Source organism: Schistocerca piceifrons, chromosome 6 (assembly GCF_021461385.2).
Source record: "Schistocerca piceifrons isolate TAMUIC-IGC-003096 chromosome 6, iqSchPice1.1, whole genome shotgun sequence".
NCBI lineage: Eukaryota > Metazoa > Arthropoda > Insecta > Orthoptera > Acrididae > Schistocerca > Schistocerca piceifrons.
In genome coordinates, this window is record NC_060143.1 from 12,290,521 (window position 1) to 12,313,067 (window position 22,547).

At 39.8% G+C, this 22,547-nt stretch overlaps 1 non-coding gene across 1 annotated transcript; it reads left to right on the top strand.

Moving 5' to 3' along the window:
• The first annotated feature begins 3,937 nt into the window (after window positions 1-3,937).
• Trnal-caa lies at window positions 3,938-4,012 on the top strand. Its single transcript has one exon. It is a non-coding gene; the product is annotated as a tRNA-Leu (tRNA).
• Window positions 4,013-22,547: the final 18,535 nt, after the last annotated feature.

Sequence of the window (22,547 nt, forward strand, 5' to 3'; positions counted from 1 at the left end):
GAAGAAATCAAATGCACACACTTATTGATACAATGTTGGTCAAAAGCTAAAATTGTCTCACAGTCCATAAAGACAGTCCTAATCGTACATAACAGGAGAATAGCAGTGTTTTTCTCAAAGTCTGAGCAGTAAAAGAAAATGCACACGGAAGTAGTGGATTTCCATGCAGTCTTGAAGAAGTAGTGTTGTCCTTCCAATGGAAAGACAGTGCTGACTCTCGACATGCAGACAGGTAATGGGCCACAACAGAGCAAACCCACAGCAGAGTCAGTCGAAATTTTGAAGAGTATTGGTAGGTAGGTCATCACAGAGCAGACCCACTGTAGTCCTGGTAGAGATTACGGTATTGGTGGGTCACCAGAGGTGCAGACCCACTGCAGTCCTTGTAGAAATAATGGCATGGTGGGTCATCATAGATGCAGACCCACTGTAGTCCTTGTAGAGATAATGGTACTGGTGGGTCATCAAAGATGCAGACCCACTGTAGTCCTTGGAGATATAGCCAGCAGCCATCTGTTGTGACTGTGCAGGTGCACAATCACCGTTGAAGAGTCTTGCGGATAATATAGCAAGTCCATAAACCACCACTTGTGCACTCACAAAGTTTTTGAAATTGTCCTTAGAACCAGCAATGCTGTTATCCAGTCCCTTGCTGAATCATTAACACACGTGCAAACACTATCAGTCCCTACTTCTCACATATTGTCCATATACTATGACCAACAGAAACGTGTGCAGTGAAATGTAACTTAATTTGAAGAACTGGTGTCTGTACAATTATAAATTTACAACATGAAAATACAATTACAAAGGTACAAAATACACCATTAAAGAACATAACAATACAGATAACATTTGTAGTAACACAGGCTTTACAAAAGAATAGAAATAAACATATACATCAGTGGAATTATGACATGAGTACATACATAAAGGATCACAATAACTTTTGAAACATCAACTTCACACATGAGCATTGAACAGAACAGAATTAATCATGTCTAACATCTTTACAAAGTAAATAACATATTATTAATGCCAATTATATTCGAGGATAACAGTATTCCTCATCATAGTGAATGTAGCTTAATATTAAAAGAAGAAAAAATTCTATGAAACTACACAGAGACAGGAAGAAAACAAATACACAAGGGTACACAAACACATAGTGGGATAACACCAATAGGAAAGGACAGGGTTCGTTTTCAGTGTAACATGTGGTACTGCAGTCCAACCCAAAACTTCATATATCTTTCCTCTTATTTCATCCTTTGTTTCCACCAAAAAAAATTCTATCTAAGCATGCTTTCTGTATTTATATGTTCACACATTTCTTACCTAAACATTTATTTCCAAGAAAATCCTACCTAAATCTGTTTTCTGTACTTTTTTTTCGTATAACTTCTCTATGCATTTCTTCCAATTCATCGAAACTCATTCTCTTAGAGGCTACCCCCTCTTAAGCTAACTTAAATCTACTGAGCTCAGATGCTAAACTGAGGAACGAGGCAATACAGCAGCACAAAATAAGTAACACAAACAACAATGACCAAAAAAATGGAAAATTGCAAAGCAAGCTACAGTAAATCTAAATTACCAAGCAATGCAACATTACAACTAATATGAGCCAATGTGAAGCAACAAGAAAAATAAATGAGTAGTAGAATTGGCTTAGCAGAGTAACACAAAGTCAAATTCAGTAACACTACGCCTGGCAAACAGCAGTAACTTATACCTAAACATGACATAGCTCAAGCAGAAAAAATATTACAGTAAAAACAACAATGCAGATACGGGAAATGTATATTCACATCTTAATGTCTATGTAATTAAAGTGGTGCACCACAACAACTTATTGTAAAAGAAATATTACCATGTACTTGAAAAGAAAATTATGTGTTACTGTTACTAGTTCCTTCTTATTGTTCTTTCCTTTCCAAGTGCTCCTTTTTTGAAGAATGTGGATCACAAAATTATTATTTAATAGATCTGTTGACAGAAAGTGTTCACATTAGCAAATGCATCGAAGTTTATTTTATAAAACTAATGCTGCAACACAGCTGGAAACTAGATATCAAATGAAATAAGCAATTACGCAAACCAAAGCATAAAAATATCATTCAATAGTCATGTGGCATTTCGTAAGTCAGTAGCTCTCAACTCTCGTAGAAAGACACTTGTCATTATCATGTTTGCAGATGTAAGAATATTTCCCATCATTTCATTAGGCATTTCAGTAAATATCATAAATTAAGAGCACAGTGTAATCGTATGTTTTCAAGTTTGACCGTGTCGTTTTTGCGATGCTTTCTACAAAGGAATGTCAGAAGCGAGGTTAATGGCCTCCCTTTTTTTTTTTCTACCTGTGCCGCTGAAAGGCTACTGGCTTTCTTTTTTTTTTTTTTTTTCGGGCGGCTGTCGCCCAGGTGGGTGCCCGCGACGCATTACGTGCAGGTGGTCACTTAACTTTCTTACGGAAATATTTACGACAGCAGTTTCCGCTACAGTGACAGTCTCACATAAGAATATTTCACAGGTCAAGAATTAGCGTTCCAAATCTATAGAAACAAAACCCTATAAATATAACAGTGTCCAAAAAATTTTTCGGCGGCATTGTAATACATTCACACATGTACACACATTTCATAATTCTAAAGTACGATTCTTGGTTTCCAACATCCTGTTTCACAAGTCAAGAGTCCCTACCCACTATTCATTACTCCTTACCTTATTACACATATACGTATCCATCGACACTCGTCAATATTTCGTCATTATAAATATGAAGCATAATCAAATAACTCATATAGCCTCAGCCTATTAATCATAAACATACCTCAGCAGCATAATACAAATCGTCGTCGTAAAAATAACATCATAACACCTCAGTCAAATCTCAAAATCGTCGTAGCTTTCTGCAATAATTTCAAACCCTAAAAAAATATTCTCTGCTCATTTCAATAATGTCATCTACCTCAAACGTACTTTAAAATCATGCTCCCTTACCAAATATATCATTCAAAGCTCTCATAGTATCACAATGGTTCCGAAAAAATATGAGCATTTCACAAAGTACAGACAAAATACAATATCATAAGTGTGAAGCTATCCAACTGTGTAATTGTGTAAACATCTGTCACTGATGTAATAAAAAAAAGTTTAGATAGCTGTGTAATTTGTGTGTTAGAGAAATATGGTACCGATGTGTAAAGTTGTATAAGCAAATACCATATTAGCTAGGGCTCCTTGTGCTTGCCAAACACATGGTACACAAAGTAGGCATGTGCCCCCCTGAGGATTAATGTAATTATACCCTCAGGTGTTACAGATTACACCAATGGAATGAAATATATCACGGAAACTTTCTTTGTAATTCAAAAATCTTTAAAAATAAATGTTTTAAGTATAAAATTGATCACTCAAATACGTGTACTGTAGCGCTAAACTGTGCGTCTTGTAACATAATCTCTGTGGAAGTGTCGTAGTTATCGTCCTCCGAAAGCTAAGTTCTGCAGAAGTCAATGTACTTACCTCATGATAAACAAAAGTGAAATGCTTTGCGTATAGATATCGTAGTTATTACGCTTATTGTTGTGATGAAGAAAGTACTGTACAGTAACGTATTGTTGTGCCACGAAAAAGGCTGTCTCATTGTTGCTATACCACAAAAGTTACTACTAAAACATGTTTTTCTTTTTCTTTCCAGAAGAATTCAGAAAACTGTGCAGATATAAAACAGATACACCGCAAAAGCAACATTGTAAATTGAAACTTCCTGGCAGATTAAAACTGTGTGCCCGACCGAGACTCGAACTCGGGACCTTTGCCTTTCGCGGGCAAGTGCTCTACCAACTGAGCTACCGAAGCACGACTCACGCCCGGTACTCACAGCTTTACTTCTGCCAGTACTTCTGCTGTGAGTACCGGGCGTGAGTCGTGCTTCGGTAGCTCAGTTGGTAGAGCACTTGCCCGCAAAAGGCAAAGGTCCCGAGTTCGAGTCTCGGTCGGGCACACAGTTTTAATCTGCCAGGAAGTTTCATATCAGCGCACACTCCGCTGCAGAGTGAAAATCTCATTCTGGAAACATTGTAAATTGTCACTCATTAGTAGCGTCGTGATAAAACCGTGTAGTTGTCACATAAACTAACCACTGTGTCACCTGGTATCTCTCAGAAAGCACCTTGAATCCATAATGTATTTGCAAGTACCCCAAAATGTTGCATTAAAATCTCATTAGCAGTGCAGGTATATGTTCTAAGTATGTGAGCCTTATAGTCGTTACGTAATCGTGCAACTAACAAGCAAGAATGTACACACACAATAACACTGTGACGTCTGTTCACTATAACAATGCATTCGTAATTTCTATTTAAAAATGTTCCCTAGGTTCTAGACTGGATATTTAACTTCAAACATTGTTGCATGTTAACAGTTTCTAAAGCATACTAGTAACGTGAAGTGAAACGTTTTATGGCGAAGACAAGGTTAGAAAGCAGATTATCTTTCAATAATCGGTTTTACATGTGAAATGTGGTACAATCTTTTACTCTTCAAAGTACTCAGAATTTCAGCTTGAACGCAATTATCATGCAGTATACGTCGGTAAAGAATACTGGAATTTTTCTCAGGGTTAGCGTCAATGTTATTTTTCTGTGAGCCAGCCGGCGCACGTAGGTGCCTGCGGCGCGAGTCATTGTCTGTCTCTTTGTTGCCGCGCGTTGTTATTGGGATTAGGAGACCTAACTTCTACAAATTCGCCTTGCCGAGAGGGCCCAGCTCTGTTAGAATCCCGCCAGTTCTGATGAAATTCACGTCTGTCGTTTTGTCGGTAGTTTACATAGTTTCTTGTTTGTCGGTCATGTGGTGGAGAATTTCTCCCTGAATCGTAACTCTGCGCCGAACTGTTGCGTCTGAAGTTATTCTGCCTCCCTTGATAATACTTGTTTTGGTTCCCATATTGTCTGTTTCTCTGATTGTCTCTGTGATAGTCATTACTACGGAAATGCGATCTTTCTCTGTAACTATTATTACTCTGCCAACGGTTGTCGTACGGGTGGTGTCTATTTTGGTCACGATTTGCGTTGTAAGAATAGACCAGTCGTGTCCGGTTATTGTTTCTGTCGTCACGGAATTGTGACAGATGTGACCTGTAATTGTTGTGTCCTTGTTTTCGCGTTCCGCGATTGTCAGTGTCACTTTCCAGTTCTTGTAACAGTCCCTGAAAAGCTTCAATGTCGTCTTTGCAACGTCCTGCCAAAAAAATATGTCGTAAATGTTCAGGTAATTTGATTAAGCAAATGCGGATGAGTTCTGAGGGGCTGTATGGGTTTGTCAGGTACTGATTCTTGTGCAACATGCCTTCAAAATATTTCACAAGACTGGAGAATTCAGATTGTTCGAAATGTTTCATCATTATGATGCCATGTTTTACGCGGTCTTGTGTGGCTTGAGACCAATATGCTGAGAGGAAGGCATGATAAAATTCTCCTTCACTGTGACAATCGTGAATGACCGATCGCATTCTTACAGCTGGTTCATTCTCTAAGTAGCCACACATAAATTCTAATCTGTGTTCTAACGACCAGTTGGGAGGAAAACAATGAGAGAATTGATGGAGCCATGCTTGTGGATGAATGTCGTTGCCTGAATTCTTAAATGTTTTGAATTTACGTGTGGTAATGAACAGCTTATAGTCAAAATCATCATGTCGGCGAGTCGCATATCGGTCATTGTTAGGTCGTGTCGGCCGTTCCATCTCGAAATTCGGTGCACATTGCCAGTTTCTTTCATAACATCCGAAATGCCCTGTGTTATTATTTTGCGTCTTTTCCGTATTTCTAAGTCCCTCTTCCCGTGTTGGGGCGCGAGTGTCCTCTGAAATACGTAATTCTTGTATTACCTGTGTCAGCTGATCTTGTTCTTCCCGGATTTCTCTTTGGTGTTGCGTATTAATTTGATTCTGATTTTGTTTGAATTGCCTAATTTGTTCATACTCTTCTGTGTCAGTGAAGGCTACAGGTGTTGTGTCATTCAGATCATCATCTACCTTTGTAGATAAGTTAGTGAACTGATCTGAAAGTTCGGCTACTTTATCCGATAGTGTACTTATTTCCTCAGTGTGTTTTTCTGAACTAAGTTTCAGAGTATCTACTGTGTCCTTTAAGTTTTCCTGAGTTTTTGCAAGTTGCGTAACCGAATAGGTAGATGCAACTGAGTCAAATTTAGCTTGCAAGGTCTCATGATTTTCATGAACAATAGTTTGCAGTTCTTTTATGGCTGCTTCGTGATTCTGTAATGCATTTTCATGCCGCGAAAAAATAGGTTGAAAATGCTCACAAATTTGAGTTTTTACGTCATTACAGACTTTTTGACATTTCGATTCAATGTTATGTAACTCAGTAGTTAAATCTTATCGTGTTTGTTCAAGAGTTTGTTCCAATGAGTCTAACGTTTTAAGATTTTTTTCCACTGTGTCTAACTTTTGCTGTGTTTGTCTCTGATTTTGTTCCATTGTGTCTAACTTTAGAAGATTTTGTCCCATTTGTTGCATTAACTGTAATAACAATGCACTGGTGTCTGAAACATGTTCCTCAGTGCTTTTCGGCAGTGAATTTGCACCGGCAACATTCACATTTTGACAAGCGGAAAATGTGTCTTGACTCATTTGAGAAAACGGTGAGGACGCAAAACCTGAATCTACAGTATTTGCAAAATTGTGTCCTGTCATTTCGGATTCCTGAGGCGAGCTGTTGCCGACCGATCAATCGATAATCCTTCCCTCTTCGCTAATTGTTTCACTGTCCATGCCATTGTTTGCCGCCCGCTCCATTTCCCTATGCACAATTACCAAATTACTACTTTGAACATCAGTTAATTCATTACTCGGTGGCGCTAACACACTGCTTTCATTTTCACTGTCATTTCTCAGTTTACTTTGGAGCCTAGTATTACGTTTTTCACACGCCATTATTGTCACAGTATTTCACACGACAACACAGAAAAACACAATTTGAAGATCAAAAATAAGAGAACACATTAACATAGCACTGAAAATAATATCTAGTTAATTGCAAGCGCAGCTGCGAAATACTTGGTGCAAATCTACATGCATGCCACAACTGTTTTACTGTACAACAATGAAAGACTGCAACTACAAAGGAAATTCTCTCTATAAATACGCGCTAGCAATAAACAAAATCTACACTAATTACACAAACTACAAGAAAAAAATCAGAAGATTCCAGTGAGGTATCCTCGGCTAAGGGTCGACATATGAAACTTCCCCTTTGAACAATTTATACATGACTGTGCTTAAACTGACATAAAATATTTTTAGCGCAACGCAATCTGACTATCAAAGATCCCTGCAAAAGAATGGCCCTGACTAACATTAACCTATACCTTTCACAAATCACTTACCTCACAAAAATCTTCGCTACTCAAGCTACTGCAATACAGCGAGCGCCACTACTGCCAGCTAAATAAAAGATTCAAACTACTGAAGGCACTAACTACTGATAGGGATAGTTAGCAAATGAAAGACATTAATAGAGAACAAACAATGTATTTACCTTAATATCATCACAAGTCATAATATATATATCAGTTCATGACAAATTACAAACCTCCGCCATCTCTCTCCCCGCATCCACCACTGCTGGCGGCTCACCTCCAACTGCGCAACGCTATGCGCTGTTCACAGCCAGCTGCCTAACACTACAATGGCGAGTATTACAACAATGCAAAGCAGCCACAGACTGCACACAGCACAGCAAGTGATTTTCATACAGAGGTGGCGTTACCAATAAGAAATCCTAAACAGCTTTCTTACAACGTTGCTCCATTTCTGAGTTAAATAGCATTGTTTATTTACGACACCGTCAGTATGGGGTCGGCGTGTAATGTATCGTAACTGCAGAAAACTTCACAAGTCAGGTCGCTAAAACAGCGTTTTATTGGAGGATAGGTTTCGACAGAGCTATACTGTTATCAGGTGTTATAAGGTGAATTGTTTGCAGCATGTTTTTTAGCGCTCTTCGGTAGCGAAATTTTCTTCAGTTACCATTAATTAGCATTGAAGTTAGCAAATCAGGTCATTGCGTGCGCATATTCAAGCGACTCGCTAGAGATTTTGTCACCATATGTGTTCTCCCCCCCCCCCCCCCCCCCCCATTAACCATGGACCTTGCCGTTGGTGGGGAGGCTTGCGTGCCTCAGCGATACAGATGGCCGTACCATAGGTGCAACCACAAAGGAGGGGTATCTGTTGAGAGGCCAGACAAACATGTGGTTCCTGAAGAGGGGCAGCAGCCTTTTCAGTAGTTGCAGGGGCAACAGTCTGGATGATTGACTGATCTGGCCTTGTAACATTAACCAAAACGGCCTTTCTGTGCTGGTACTGCGAACGGCTGAAAGCAAGGGGAAACTACAGCCGTAATTTTTCCCGAGGACATACAGCTTTACTGTATGATTAACTGATGATGGCGTCCTCTTGGATAAGATATTCCGCAGGTAAAATAGTCCCCCATTCGGATCTCCGGGCGGGGACTACTCAAGAGAACGTCATTATCAGGAGAAAGAAAACTAGCATTCTACGGATCGGAGCGTGGAATGTCAGATCCCTTAATCGGCAGGTAGGTTAGAAAATTTAAAAAGGGAAATGGACAGGTTAAAGTTAGATATAGTGGGAATTAGTAAAGTTTGGTGGCAGGAAGGACAAGACTTTTGGTCAGGTGATTACAAGGTTATAAATACAAAATCAAATAGGCGTAATGCAGGAGTAGGTTTAATAATGAATAAAAAAATAGGAGTGCGAGTTAGCTACTACAAACAGCATAGTGAACGCATTATTGTGGCCAAGATAGACACAAAGCCCATGCCTACTACAGTAGTACAAGTTTATATGCCAACTAGCTCTGCAGATGATGAAGAAATAGATGAAATGTATGATGAGATAAAAGAAATTATTCAGGTAGTGAAGGGAGACGAAAATTTAATAGTCATGGGTGACTGGAATTAGTCAGTAGGAAAAGGGAGAGAAGGAAACATAGTAGGTGAATATGGATTGGGGGGAAGGAATGAGAGAGGAAGCCGCCTTGCAGAATTTTGCACAGAGCATAACTTAATCATAGCTGACACTTGGTTCAAGAATCATAAAAGAAGGTTGTATGCCTGGAAGAATCCGGGAGATACTAAAAGGTATCAGATAGATTATATAATGGTAAGACAGAGATTTAGGAACCAGGTTTCAAATTGTAAGACATTTCCTGGGGCAGATGTGGATTCTGACCACAGTCTATTGGTTATGAACTCCAGATTGAAACTGAAGAAACTGCAAAAAGGCGGGGATTTGAGGAGATGGGACCTGGATAAACTGAAAGAACCAGAGGTTGTAGAGAGTTTCAGGGAGAGCATAAGGGAACAACTGACAGGAATGGGGGAAAGAAATACAGTAGGAGAAGAATGGGTAGCTCTGAGGGATGAAGTAGTGAAGGCAGCAGACGATCAAGTAGGTAAAAACACGAGGGCTAATAGAAATCCTTGGGTAACAGAAGAAATATTGAATTTAATTGATGAAAGGAGAAAATATAAAAATGCAGTAAATGAAACAGGCAAAAAGGAATACAAACGTATCAAAAATGAGATTGACAGGAAGTGCAAAATGGCCAAGCAGGGATGGCTATAGGACAAATTTAAGGATGTAGAGGCTTGTCTCACTAGGGGTAAGATAGATACTGCCTACAGGAAAATTAAAGAGACCTTTGGAGAGAAGAGAACCACTTGTATGAATATCAAGAGCTCAGATGGCAACCCAGTTCTAAGCAAAGAAGGGAAGGCAGAAAGGTGGAAGGAGTATATAGAGGGTCTATACAAGGGCGATGTACTTGAGGACAATATTATGGAAATGGAAGAGGATGTAGATGAAGACGAAATGGGAGATAAGATACTGCGTGAAGAGTTTGACAGAGCACTGAAAGACCTGAGTCGAAACAAGGCCCCGGGAGTAGACAACATTCCATTAGAACTACTGATGGCCTCGGGAGAGCCAGTCATGACAAAACTCTACCATCTAGTGAGCACGATGTATGAGACAGGCGAAATACCCACAGACTTCAAGAAGAATATAATAATTCCAATCCCAAAGAAAGCAGGTGTTGACAGATGTGAAAATTACCGAACTATCAGTTTAATAAGTCACAGCTGCAAAATATTAACGCGAATTCTTTACAGACAAATGGAAAAACTGGTATAAGCCAACCTCAGGGAAGATCAGTTTGGATTCCGTAGAAATGTTTGAACGCGTGAGGCAATATTGACCTTACGACTTATCTTAGAAGAAAGATTAAGGAAAGGCAAACCTACGTTTCTAGCTTTTGACAATGTTAACTGGAATACTCTCTTTAAAATTCTGAAGTTGGCAGGGGTGAAATACAGGGAGCGAAAGGCTATTTACAATTTGTACAGGAACCAGATTGCAGTTATATGAGTCGAGGGGCATGAAAGGGAAGGAGTGGTTGGGAAAGGAGTGAGACAGGGTTGCAGCCTTTCCCCGATGTTTTCAATCTGTATATTGAGCAAGCAGTAAAGGAAACAAAAGAAAAATTCGGAGTAGGTATTAAAATTCATGGAGAAGAAGTAAAAACATTGAGGTTCGCCGATGACATTGTAATTCTGACAGAGACAGCAAAGGACTTGGAAGAGCAGTTGAATGGAATGTACAGTGTCTTGAAAGGACGATATAAGATGAACATCAACAAAAGCAAAACGAGGATAATGGAATGTAGTCAAATTAAGTCGGGTGATGCTGAGGGAATTAGATTAGGAAATGAGACACTTAAAGTAGTAAAGGAGTTTTGCTAATTAGGGAGTAAAATAACCGATGATGGTCGAAGTAGAGAGGATATAGAATGTAGACTGGCAATGGCAAGGAAAGCGTTTCTCAAGAAGAGAAATTTGTTAACATCGAGTATAGATTTAAGTGTCAGGAAGTCGTTTCTGAAAGTATTTGTATGGAGTGTAGCCATGTATGGAAGTGAAACATGGACGATAACCAGTTTGGACAAGAAGAGAATAGAAGCTTTCGAAATGTGGTGCTACAGAAGAATGCTGAAGATAAGGTGGGTAGATCACGTAACTAATGAGGAGGTATTGAATAGGATTGGGGGGAATAGAAGTTTGTGGCACAACTTGAGTAGAAGAAGGGATCGGTTGGTAGGACATGTTTTGAGGCATCGAGGGATCACAAATTTAGCATTGGAGGGCACCGTGGAGGGTAAAAATCTTAGAGGGAGACCAAGAGATGAATACACTAAGCAGATTCAGAAGGATGTAGGTAGCAGTAGGTACTGGGAGATGAAGAAGCTTGCACAGGATAGAGTAGCATGGAGAGCTGCATCAAACCAGTCTCAGGACTGAAGACCACAACAACAACATGTGTTCTTCGTTTGGTTTTCTAAAACCGAACAAAACAGCGATACAAAAATTAAATTGGACGTGGGACGGTAAGGACTGAACTAGAGCCAAAATCTGAGCAGTCTCGTGACTATCATCTACTCTACGAGAAGAACTGACACCAACTGTACCTGGCGGGCCACTTGAGTTTGCACGCGAAATTGCCTTATTGGCTAACTTCAGTGCTAACTGACTCGGAAACGGCGCAACGTATCAACTTTTTTCCTTAAGTACTGTACCTCTCCTAAGACATCTTACACAGTATGTCTGGGTATGAAAGAATGTAGGATGGTTAATACGGAAATAAGTATGTCCGTCTGCAAGTAATCCGTACATGTAATTACGGGCGGTGAGAAGTGCAGTCACGTATGCTTGCTTGATTACTGTGACATATGAAAATCTGCACTTCAGAAGTTTTGGGACAAATGTTGGCAACAGTGTCAGTCTGCGTATCTCTGTTATTTATTACTTCCTGCGATGTCGTGACTGTCGATATGGCGAATTGGGACTGTTCCAAATTTTATCAGCACAACGACCCCAAACATACTGCCTATATCTTACTGTTGTGCCTCCTGAACAACTGTCCAAAAGTTCTCAGACCCACTACACGAAGTCCGGACATGAGCCCCATAGAGAATTTATGGAATGCGTTAGAAAGAAATATTCGAAAAATCCCCATACAGTACAAACAAGACATCAGGAGACGACTGCAAGAAGAATAGGAAAATCTAAGTACTTCGTACTTACAGAAGCTTGTACAAAGTATCCCAAAACGCCTGACACTTATAACGTCGCGGTAGAAATAAGAAGTACTAATTCCTCATTATTTCCTAGTTTTTGGTTTATTTCTGAACTTTGTCCCAAAACTTTTGCGAAGACTAATCTATATTATTTCGCATAAATATGAAATTATATGTTCCCGTATTTTGTGACTCGTTAAATGAAGTAAAATGTTCAATTTATTGCTCTGTGAATATCATTTTGACTGTTGGAATAACAAACATAATACGTTTAATTGTTTACTGTTATTTCTAAAATGTAGATACAAAACTATTCTGTTTGTCCCAAAATATATGAAAGGCACTGTATTTCTCAGCACAACCTACCGTGCAAAACCCTTAAGCTTTTCAGGCTGTTTCTGAGCTCCCAGTGTAGAAGCTACAAACTGTATTCCGTAATAAGAATAACATCAATAATGAAAGCACCGATAAAAATTTGCTGAATGATCGTTGGGGTTTCATAAACGAAAAAGAATTATTTTTAATAAACAAGAGGGAAAGACACAAGCTAATGAGTGGAGTGCCATTATATTAAAGAAGGGAGCCAGTATTTTATCGACGAATAGTTGAAAGGTGTACCAAATTTCACGCATGTAACAAACCGCCAGTTATTTGAGAAACAGAGCTTTTGACCCAGCAAAAACAGCATCGCAGATGTGAGAGTGAACATAACATGAAATTCAATAAATTAATACACTACAGATTTCACACATAAATATGTTTGAAAATGAAGCGAAATAAAAATCCATTCCTCGTTCAGTGCTGGTACTTTAATGCGTATTTCGATTATTTAACGTACTATGGAAAAGAACAGGCAAACACTGTATGTGAAACTCGCGCTGAACAGGATCGTCAGTTAAATGCCCAAGTATTACTTTTGACACAACAACATCAAATGCGGGAAGGTTTAGAGTTATGTGTTTTAATTGATTTTCTTGGAAAATTACTTTACAGACATTAGACATATAAAATCATGCTCAGTAGTATTTTTAGGGAAACAATAACACAGGGCAAAGAAAAATTTTTAGAGTTTTATGAGCTGAATCCAAATGTAGCCTTAGTTTTTTCGTATCACCCATAATCTTCGAGCAATATACTTTCTATTATATAGCATAAGAATTTTATGCTATACGGTAAACAGAGAAATTAATGAAACGCTTTCTTACAACATGGGCAAGGTTTGTATTTACAGTAAGCTATTTAAAACAATGATACGTGTTAATAGAGGTCTCACTTGTCAGCTGGAGATGGTTTGTATTTCTTTTATCTTTTTTATAGGAAGCTTCCTGTGTAGCTTTTTTCTACGATGAGTCACTTCCTGAACTTCTCTGTGAAGCGACCAACAGCAGTTCCCCATCATGTCGGTGTTTCAGCGGCCTTGGTAGCGTTTTTCTATCACTAGTTTTGGATGAATCAATAAACAAGCTCCTGTCTTCCTTTTTGTACTCAATAGCAAACTCATTCATCAGACCAGGAATGTATGAGCAATACACTAAATCACCTTCTCGTTGAAAAAACTTGCAAAATTGTTGCTCTCTCTTTCTATACGTGTATATGCTGGTTCCAACTGCCAATAAGTTCTTTTAATCTAGAGCCAAGCAATTCACCTTTTTCTTTCGTTAAGCCCAGATTCCTAACCAAATTGTTAAGCTTGGTCTGAGTGATCAATTTGGGCTCTAGACTTTCTGTATTCCAATGGAATTCATCAGCTGGTTCATCTAAATCAGGTTGTATCTCAGAAAATACTGCTGTTGGAATAGAATTTAAATTATCTGGTGGTGCAGGAACCGGCAAATCTACACCATGCCCTACTGATCGGATGGCTGATGGAAGGTTAGGGTGGTTTATTACATTCTTGTTTTTCGAATTATGACCAGTAATATGAACACTGAAAAAGTAGCAATCATCTGAATGATTTCTTGGCTCCCTCCATATCATAGAAACAGCAAATCTAAAGGCTTTTTTTCTCCTTTTTAGACCATTTTCTCAGATCTTCAACACACAAATAACATACCTCATGTGGCGACCAAGATTTATCTTGATCACTTAGATTAGATCCAAAGTATTATAGATAAACAGATAAACCTTTTTCACAAAGTCTGTGATGTTTGTTTGGTGTTTTTAAATCACAAATTCACCGCAAATATAACAAAACCTGTCAGCAGAGTTTCTACAACCACGATCAGACATTGTACTGAGCACATGTACAGGAAATGGGAAAGTGAGGTTAGGTTGAAAGTAAACAAAACACCACCTGTTAACACAAAAATAGAATCGACATTTTTTTGTCAGCAAATGTTTTCAGCAGTGCTGCCAAAGTCATCTACATTCATTACACCTCCTTTTTAAATTATTTTAACTATATAAAAGCTGTTAAATTCCTTAAGAATCGCTTAGTTTAATAAATTTAACTGTAAAATGTGAAGAAATGGTGAGTGATACAGTTTTTTAAGTACCATATTTGGATTTCCCACCATAAAACACATAAGAATAAGGTATTTTCAGCATAAAACTTTTTCCATCGTTGGCCTGTGTAAGCTTTAGAAATTCAAATCAGGCTACACAAATCGTTAAAAATACGAAAATGCTTGGCATGTAACCAACGTTAATAAATTGGAAATTAAATTGCTGAATGCTAGTTCTTTGGCGTCAGCTATATTACGTATAGATCTACTACGCAACAGTGATATTTGAATATTTGTACCGGACCGAGAATTGAAGGCAGATTTATCGCTTATCGCCAGCGGTCGCCTTAACGATGTAGACTATCAATACACGCTCCCCAGATCGAGTCAAACTTACATACGTCAGATTTTCTACTTCCTTATACCGTAGTCCACTTAATTCGCCACCTAATCCTCGCAACATTATTGGATTCCCGCAACAGGGAGAATGAGAGAACGAGGAATCGAGACCAATGTTGTCATCATCTTGCGCCCATCGAAGCTTGTAATATTTTCTTATATCACTATTGTGTAGTAGATCCAAACCTAATGCAGCTGATGTCAATGAACTGAAATTCGGCGAATTACTTTCCATTTATTTCGTACAGCTGCGGATCGTCAATACTCTCTGTTCTTCCAGGAATGCATGTAAAAATTAATGAATTCCAAACTTGAATTTTGCCCAAGTTCATATTTTTCAAGCAACTGGTTTTATTCGAGATGTTTTGTCCATATAGATGTAGCTGCGATCTGTTGTCGATGCGCCATTTTGCAGGATATCTTTTCATGTTCCATGGGCTAATCATCATGCATGGAGGCAGAGTTATGCTGTTTCTCGCTTCATAATGCAAATGTCCTGGTATGAATTTGAACTATCACCGGAAGAAATCCTCAGTTTTTGATGTTTGTACTTTCCTTATCACTGTGCTTGTCGAAACGTGACTGTGTCTCTTCTGAAACCTTAGACTTGTATTTGGATTTCAGTATTTTAAAAACATTTGAACGCACAGTTCGTCAACTTTAACATCTCACGTGCCTTTACAGGAAAGGAAAAATCGTTTATGGTGCCTCTCAACAGTTCTGTCGTCTTGGACGTCTTTGATACCAATTAATCTTTTAAATAAAAGTGAAAATTGTGAACTGTTTGAATCGTCTGTCAGAACCATCAGCTGAATATATTAAGTGCTTTCAAATCGATATTTTACACATCCCAGAAATTGTCAGTAAAAAATTTGAACGCTTTGTTTCGAGCAAAAGGAAAATAAGTTTATCGGATTTTATTCGAGTGTGAAGTCCCTTAATATGGACGGCTCAAAGCGGCATGAAAGAGAAGACAGCTTAACACCTGGTTATTAAACAAAGTTGTGAATGATCTACTTGAGAGAGAAGTGAAACCCAGAGAACTACGATAAATAATTCCATATAAAGTAGAAGCAGTAGCGGCATGTGCATATAGCTGTCGCCTGAAGTATACGGCTACAAGCAGGTACTTTATCAAAGAACAAGGAATTTTAATCAGAATGTAATTTTTCAGTCATATTTGCATTACAAACGTTATACTAGCTTTATGTACAGCATTACTAAAGTTAAAACAACAATATTACAACTAAATTGAAAGCAATGAAGTTATTTTCATGTAAAAAATAAATAAAAAAACTAATGCAATTTTCTGTTTTCAAATGTAGGGTCCCTTTTCCTACTGTGCCCGAATAGAATAGAACTCATTTTCTGTGTAGTAGAATCAAAGTGGGGTTAAAAATGAGAAAAAAATCGAACTTGAAAAATAAAAGCCTCCCTAATGCACCCTAATGAGCAACTGAATTAGGCACACCTAGGTGGTAGCATGTAAGACGCCTTTTCAGATGCCCTTTCTACAGCTCACAGATATTCGTCGGAGGTGATTCCACATGGATCATTTCCCAACAAGGTTGAGATCGAGTGACCTGGGGACAATGTAAGGTTGCAGTTGAACCACAGTACCTTTGGAGTTCCTCTGAAATCACTGTGACACAGTTGAAAGCAATGGTATACTGCGAGGGAGTTCAATAACGAATGCAGCACATTTGTTTTTCTCGGTCAATTTCAGTGTAAAACGTGGAATTTGTTGTGAGACGTCGTGGAATATTCCCACTTCAGTCCCTATAGTTTCATGAAGTTCCGATCGGTGGCGACTCTATGCGTAATCTTCAAAGTGGCTTATATAACGAAGGTATTATGATGTATCATGCAGCGTAACTTGCTGTGACAGTGCGAGAGAGAGACAAAGATATTGTTTATTACTCTGTGGCGGTCAGCGCTCACATAATTATTCTTAGGATATAGAGTTTTTTTGTTCTTGTTAAGAGTAATTTTAGGAGGAGAGAGCCATTCTTGTGATGTAAAAAATCGACGCCATTGCGAGTTTTGATTTAAATTGTAAAATATAAGTGCATATGGAAGGAAATCAGTTAATAGAACAATAAAATATTGTTCATTTCAAGAAGGTACGTCTTATTATACACGCAGGGATATACTGCTATTGTGATTTACTAATAAACACCAGCTGAGAACAGTTCCGACGGGAGCGTTCAGTTCTAGTGAAATAGTTCGATGTTTTCTTCGGAAAAGAAGTCACTTCATGGATCATTCAAATCCACAATAGTAACTGGACATTTCTCAGAACTGAAAGCAATCTGATTGCTATGCAACAGAGCACCGAAGAATATTTCTCCGTACTTTGGTTACCACTTTCAGCTCAACACGGTATCTGCCGCATCTGGAGCAGTTTTCTACAACAGCGGAAGAGTGTAATCGCTATCAGTTTCACACACCGCCCTGTGTACGCTGTATGTGTTTACCCACAACAGTGAACATACAGTTCCTCACACAAATAGAAAGACAATACTAGGTGGTGTGGGGAAACATTTCAGTATAAAGGCCCTGTAGAGCTAAACAGTAATTAGCCTAGTAAGAAAGGAGTCTTTATAGTATATTCCAAGCAGAGAGGTGCCATTCAGTCTTTTTTGGCGCAAATCCGGAGCATCGCATATATATACATAGGCATTTGCAGAATCTCTACGGAAACGTAGCAAGGAACAAAAGCATGATAAGTCGTAGGGAGAGGCGTCTGTAATCATAGCGACAATTTCGCGGAAACCTGTTCGATCCTCCATGTGCCGGCCGTCGCACACAGTTGTGACTCCTGCAATGTCGGAATGTGTGGACACTCTCATTCGAGCTGATCAATGCACTACAAGCAAACACCTCGCTGCACAAGTAGATGTCTGTGTTGTTAATGCTGACACACTCCTCTCCCAGCTGGGGTACTCAAAGGTGTGTGTCCGCTGGGTTCCTCGACGTGTAACAGAAGATCAAAAGAGCAACTAAAGACCATCTGTGCTAAATTACTTCCTCCTTACGAGGCTGATAGTGAAACCTTTTTGTTGAATTTCGTCACAGGCGGTGAAACAGGGGTTCAGAACTTGTAACCGGAAACAAAACGGGAATCCATCGAGGGTGCCACATAATCTTTTCTCCGAAGAAAAAGTTCAATGCCGCACCGTCAGCTAATACAATCATGGCGATGGTCTTTTCGGTGTCTGAAAGGTTGTTCTGTTCGATATTCTCCGTAACGACGGAACGATAAACTCTGAAGTGTATTGTTGCCCTCGTGAAATTGAAGAAACGACTTCAGTGTAATAATGCAAACCAAGTTCTCAATGACAACGCAAAGCCATACACAAGTGTGCGCACCCGAGAGGAGTTCAGAAAACTTCATTGGATTTTCCTTCCTCATACATCCTGCAGCCTGGATCTCACATCTTCCAACTTCCACCTGCCTGGCCTCATGACGGATGCCCTCCGCGGCAAGCAGTACGGGGATGATATAGTTATTGGCGCAGCAGGACGATGGCTCCGGTGTCGATCAGTAGACACACAAACCCCCTCAGTGAGGTACCGTAAGGCCAGCGCATTGACAGAGATTGTGCTGAAAAAATAGTGCTTTGTATCCAAAAGACTAGGGAATAATATGGTGTCTTGGAATCCTAAGTAAAAATTTGCTTTCAGGAAAAGAATAATGAACCACGTACTGAAAGCCGTTCGTACATATCTTGATAAAGGTAGAGGCCATTTATGGAGCGCTGTAGGCTACCAAGCGAACATAAAGAAATACTTTGTACCTCACGGCCACTCTGCATGTGACAGACCTCGTCAGACATGACTGCAGCTTTGTTTTACGTCATATATACACACTGCAGGGAGAATCCTTCACGACCCGCCTGTAACTTCTGTTGGCAATCGGGCTACATGATACGTCTTCATGGCGTAGTTGTGCGTCATCATTAAATTGTATCAGTTCGTTTGATGCCGTAAGGGATAGCGATAGCAAAGTTATGACCCATAATTACGTAGAAGAGAAACCACTGAGGTAAAAAAATTAATCAATAATATGTGTTCACCAATGAACGAAATTTGAATGTAAATTGTATATCAGGTTTTGAGGCCTATTAAGTGATGATAATAACAGCAATACATTTTCTGGATTCTTGGAAGGCGTTGTATACTAGCATTAATAGGTTACAAATTATCGCCAAGATGGTGGTATCCGTTAAAGCAAAACTTATGTAATAAAAGTCTATCAGCACACCCACAGGTGTACCTGCAAGTTGAAATTTGTGGGAAAAAGTAGCCACAGAATGGTAACCCAGGATCCCAGAGTGGTCTTTTCACAATCTGATGTAAAGATCAGATGCAGAGCCAAATGGGGTGGTGGTGGTGAAAGTGAAAGGTGGGAGGGGAGGGAGGGGGGCGAGGTGGGAAGATGAGATTCAGGCGGAGAAAAGAGAGACAGGACGGGGGAGGGGGCAGGTGGTGTGAGCGTCATGTACCAACCAACCCAACAAAATGGCTTCAAATGGCTCTGAGCACTATGGGACTTAACATCTATGGTCATCAGTCCCCTAGAACTTAGAACTACTTAAACCTAACTAACCTAAGGACATCATACAACACCCAGTCATCACGAGGCAGAGTAAATCCCTGACCCCGCCGGGAATCGAACCCGGGAACCCGGGTCTGGGGAAGCGAGAACGCTACCGCACGACCACGAGCTGCGGACCCAACCCAAATAACATTTTAATACATATGTTTATGTTTATTCATACATCAGTTACCAAATATCATATCCAATTTCGGAAAATAATTTAGCAGTAAACTCTAAATGTCACGAAAATGACAAGGGAGTCTTGAAAATATGAACTGTGATTAGAACCAATACACGTGAATGGACATTTGATTTGACTGGTAACATTCCAACGAGGTAATGGCGCTTATTGTACCTGCTGTCAAAAACGAACCCGACACTATTCGTTCGTCCACAGGTAGAAGCAGCAAACTATAGACAGTTGAGAAGGTAAGCATAAAGGGAAAGACGCTCCGCTAAGAACAATGTTACAGAATCACATAGCCGCGTGGGATTAGCCGAGCGGTCTAGGGCGCTGCAGTCATAGACTGTGTGGCTGGTCCCGGCGGAGGTTCGAGTCCTCCCTCGGGCGTGGGTGCGTCTGTTTGTCCTTAGGATAATTTAGGTTAAGTAGTGTGTAAGCTTAAGGACTGATGACCTTAGCAGTTAAGTCCCATAAGATTTCACACACATTTCATTTCATTTCAGAATCACATATTAGTGATCAACTGCCTTACAGCCATTTAACTTCGTTTGTATGTCTGACAAAAAAATAAAAGTGTGAGCAACCAATTAGTGTAAATTAGGTGTTAAAGGTTACGCATTTTAGTTTACATTCGCGCCTGCTTCAATTTTTATTAATGACGTGCCTTGATGCTTCCCAAAGATATTCGGCTCTGTGGTCGCAAAGAGTCTAACATACAGTAATGCTTACCTCCGAGTGTCTTTTTATCCACGCGGAGTATGTTGTAATGAGGTCTGAGTGAACCTCTTTGTCTCGCCGCAGGTGTTGGGCTTTGAACTAAGCCAGTGAGAAAACACACACAGTAGGTAGTGCCAGAGTAATTTTGGTCGAGGGCTGAAGCCCAGTTGAGTTGCGAGTCTGTTAAAGCAGATCATCATAGTCTGGTTACGGCTGTGCCGTAAAGATCTCCCCTGCCATGCTTACCTTATTCAAAGTTATCCTGCAGTAGTAAACGCATAAGACAACTACAAAAATCGTTTTCCCTCAGAGAATCAAGCGACGTTCAGATGAATATGTAACTAAATTTTGAGTTACATTTATACAGTCATCGCTTGTATAATTTTTGTATTATTTAATGAAATACAAAGTTGCTCCAGATGTTTGGCATTTCTAGTTCTTGACGAAATCCATTATGCGGGTACGTGTGGTCTGAACCCATGAGTATGACATTTCACACCTTTAGCGGTGGAGCATATAAATGCTTTCAGTACCCATCGTAATTTTTTTTTTTTTTTTGGCGAAGTGGGTTTGTGAAAGCCAAGTTAGCGTGTCCCATGATCGTTAAGTAATATTTCACTCTTTGTGTAGCCGATTAGCGTACCTGGGCGTCGCTGGAGATGAATTCTTGTATAACATGGATGCTGTTCCTAAGTAGGTGTACGTTCTGTTTCAAAACAAATTTGAACGTCAAAAGATTTAGGTTTTCTTTGTAAATCCTTGAGTGCTTGATGATGAATTCTGCCGATGAAAAGTCCCTGACTCGCTGAGTTATAAGGGCTCTGGACTTACAACACTGAATCCACCTGATTGGCTCGTGATGTAGGCGATAACATTCGCCTTGCTGATTGGCTCCACAAATGGGTGACATCTTTGTGTGCCACTGGCTCACGTGACGAGGCTTGTCGAAAAAATATGTTCAAATGTGTGTGAATTCATAAGGGATCGTATTGCTGTGGTTATCGGTCCCTAGACGTACACACTACTTAAACTAACTTTAACTAATGCTAAGAATAACACAAACACCCATGCCCGAGGGAGGACTCGAACCTCCGGCGGGAGGGGCCGCGCTATCCGTGACATTGCGCCTTAAACCACGCGGCCCCTTCGCACGGCTACGCGTGACGAAATAGTGCGGTCACCGCTGGCGGCATCTGGGAACAACCGCCGAAGTCCTCATGCTATTAGCCTTTCCCCGGTGTAGGCATGCTGACACGGCGCTACGTCAGCAGATTGGACTACACAGCAGGAGTAGTGATGTGGGATAAACACAAGTACTCTAGTGAATACTCCCTTTTATATTCTTCCGCATAAAAGAACTCATCTAATCGCACCGCAACTGTACCATGTTCAACTTATGTAGTCCTACTGCAACAAACATCCATGATAGGCATAATCCCATCCTGTTTTATTAATTGAAGCCTGAGAATAAGTATTACAAATTCGTATTTCGATCTTCCTACATCAGTGTCCCATTTTCCCTACTTTTGATCCCATAACATGTGCCTGCCTACTGGAGCTTAACATTAACCTTCCAAACATCATTATTCAAAGGTGACATCCTTGAACTATCAGCCCTACAATAAACTCTATGGGAGAGCTCTCGAATAAAGGTATAACCTTTTCATTAAAACCGTATGTGTACATTGCATTATATGCACTCTCCTCTTCCGACAAAGTGCATCAAAATGGGATTATGTACACTGCATTATGGAACAATAAAAGAGACAAAAAAATTCTGAGATGAAGTTATTTCCTTATTTCATATATCTACCCTTCCGCAGCAACGTTCGCTTAATACTCGTTGAGCAGACACCGGTTCATCTATTCGCGGGTACACCATTGTCATCCTGTCGCGCACTGAAGTTGCCTTGGCGCTGGTTCAGGATAGCGCCTTTTTGCCATGCACGGTGTACTTCATCCACAGTGGCACGCGAACAGTTTAAAAACCTAACATTTCGTTATCGCTT